The following is a 3,238-nucleotide window of genomic DNA, read 5'->3' on the forward strand; positions in this document are numbered from 1 at the left end:
TATTTCTTACAGGCTCATCGTTAGGAAAAGTCATGTTAAACAGTGAAGTGTGATGCTTTTCTTCCCTTAAGGATGAACGAAGGGCTTCTCACCTCTGCTCAGAGCATGAATACAGCAGCGCTGAAAGAATATGTCCAGACAAGCTGCAAACTTTGCAAGGCTGATATTAAAAAGAAAAGACGAAGATACCTCAAGGCATGACAGAGCCCACAGCTCCCTGACCCCAGGACACAGGCAGCACTGCTGGAGCTGCAGTGCTGATTCCTGCTTTGATTTTCAAGTAGCTCATTTATTCTGTCCTCACTGCTAGACTCTGCAATTATTTGTCCTTGGTTTTCCCAAGGACAGCCTCTGCTTTACCCTCTCACAAATCTTGCTGTGCAAGGGGCGAAACAAGACCTGGCAGCAGGGACAGTTGTTGCGACAGTCCCTGGCTCCACTCAGAAATACAAACTTTCAGGGGGCATTTACAAAGCTCTGCTTGCTTTTAAAACAGTCTCTTCCCTGATCCTTCAGAGCTCCTTGTTGGTCAATCCACTCCATAAAATGCAGGCACCATTCTGAGATGGTCTGCTGCACAGACCCAAGCTGGGCTTAATTTTCAACTTGCAAAGCAAGGAAGCAGAAAGAATCACTAAGCCCTTTCCTTTGGGTAGGAGATTTCTCACAGACGTAGCTGGCCTCCTCTTAAAGCTGAATTAACAAGTCAAGCCCTGGTAAGAGCATCATAGGACACTTGCATCAGTGCTAAGCAAGTTTACAAGAACTGGAGAAGAGCACAGACCCATCAATGTTTCTTCTTACCAGCTCGGGGATGCAAACCCTTCCCCTGAAAAGCCATTGCACACTCAGAGTGTGCAATTTGGCTTCAGGAGCATTTGTCAGACAGCCCAGGCCTCTGTGATGACTTTTCATCTCCTTTGCACCATGCACGAATGATAACAACCACAGGCCAGTTCTGCAGGAATGGGGCCAAAGGAGCCCTTCCAGGGGCTGCAGGAGCAGCGTGCAGAGCCATGCGTGACCTTGAAGATCGGCTGAAACAATGCCAAGAGAGCTCACATGCACTGCCCTCTCTTAATGATAGACACCTTTTTCTAATAAACAACTGCTTCAAAGAAGAAATAACCCACAGAGTAATTTCTGTTCCAAGATTCCCATTGTTAACTATTTTCAGCTTCAAGAAAGATTGGGGTGACATCTCATTTTGGAATAACATCTGCCCCTGAGGGCCAAGTCCTTTCAAACTACTACGGTGGATAGCAGCAACTGCAGTACTCCAGCAAATCTAACCTCGATAAAAGCCCAGCTTCCCTGGCATCTGGACAGTAGGGAAAAAAAAAAATAGCAAATGCAGAAAGCAAGCAATCAGTGCAGAGTTTATTTTAATAAACTCTTGTGAGTTAAATAATCTCAGCTCTGATTAGCACTGGAGATTTAAAAATGTAAATATTTACCAGAACATCTTCAATATCCTCATAGAGTCAAAAGGCCAATTTCTGCATGCAGTGTGTCAGTACTCCTTGCTATCGCCAGCTCTGAGCTTTCAGCGCTCTCAGACGACTGTGAAATTATGCAAGGAGCTTGGATATAATTATACTTATTACAAATCCAAAGTATTACACTTTTATTTGCTTTCTGTTCCAAGTCAAGGGCTTCTATGCTTTCTTCCTCCTGTGTGAGACTCAGAAATCTCTTTTGTCAAAAGCCGTGATTCCCTCTTAGCTCAAGGAGCTAGATTTAATGAAAAAATAGCAAGCATCATGATGTCTACAGTAAATGAGGGCTGCAAGACCTACTGTAAGTCCCCCACTGGCTTCAGGATGGCTTCTCCTTCGCTTCAGCAACCTTTCATTCCAGCCCAACCTGTTTGCACATGTCACCTGCCTGTCCACTTGAGGAGGTCAGCAGAGGTGAGGACCGGCAATTTGTATCCACGCCGCCCACGCAAAATATCCTCACCCACCTCATTTCACCATGAGTTTCGAGCAGACACCTCAGGCCTTGCAAGCCTTTAGGCAGACAAAGCTAACACACTGTGTGGCTTGCTCTACGATGAGGGAACCTCTGCCCTGGGTTGCTGGTGACACTGGTTCCCAGTACCCCAGCTCTGGATATACAGTCACATCGGAAAGAAACCAATTGCTTGGCTCCTTCACCAGATTACTACGCACCTTATTCAAGAAGGCTTAAAGCTAGTCTTAATTAACAAAGGTGCTATGAATGGGCTGGATCCTGTCTTACCCTCAGTAATAAGATTGCATCTCAAATACCTCACCACGGACACAGAACCTAATGTGTATGTCTGTGTTTGGGGTAGGCTGTGAATTTGGAGAGAAGCAAAAGGAGCAGTCTCTCCCTGCTCACATGGTAGCATCTTCTGCTGTGTTCCCACCTTTCTGCTGTGATCCCACCTGTCTTTCATTGCACAATTCACAGATTTGGTACTGTGGAAGCGGTAGATCAGGATGCCATGGATGACACCTGCCTTTTGGTCCAGGTCTCCAAACTCACCCTTCAGGACCATTCACCAGCAGGACAGAGGGCTTTTGGCTGCTGCTCTTGCTGCTGGGATTGGGTTGCTCCTGGACCCTGGAGCCAGCCTAGGCATACAGCACACATGGTGCTAACAAAGCAAAAAGCATCACCACTTTGCACTTGAACCCCACTCTTCTCTACTTCATACCCCTTGTGCTCACACACCTCAGTCCCCCATTGCCAGGTTTGACATCTCCACGGTGGGGTTGGGTCTGTCATGATGGAAGAAACTGGAACTCTGCTTAGCAAACCCATTGCTGGCTTAAGGAGGCATGAAAGTTGCACAGTCGGGGGGGTGACAAGGAACAATAAAGCCAACCTGAAGGAGCAAAGAGGCACTTAATTGCTTCAAAAAGGCTGGCAGATGCCATGGCCTCAGTGAGGGGTAGGAGGGAGGCTTTCCTCCCTTCCAATTGGTGAGAAATGCCAGCAAGGACCTTTCCCAAAAGAAGGGTCAAACCAACCTGACCACTTGAGCACTTGTAATTGTGGTTCTTAATTCGTGCAGAGAACAAAGATGCAGTGTTTATTTTGGGCAGGAGACCCCTCTTCACTTTTCCAGCCCTCTCCTGTTCTAATGGGAGATACATGCCAGGACTTCTGCACTGGGCCAACATGTGATGCTTTCTTCGTGCCAGTGGTGCAAAGATGGCAATCCATGCGCACTACAGGTTTGGATCCATGTTGCAGGACTGGGGAA

Source organism: Egretta garzetta, unplaced genomic scaffold (genome assembly GCF_000687185.1).
Source record: "Egretta garzetta isolate BGI_Z169 unplaced genomic scaffold, ASM68718v1 scaffold732, whole genome shotgun sequence".
NCBI classification, from domain to species: domain Eukaryota; kingdom Metazoa; phylum Chordata; class Aves; order Pelecaniformes; family Ardeidae; genus Egretta; species Egretta garzetta.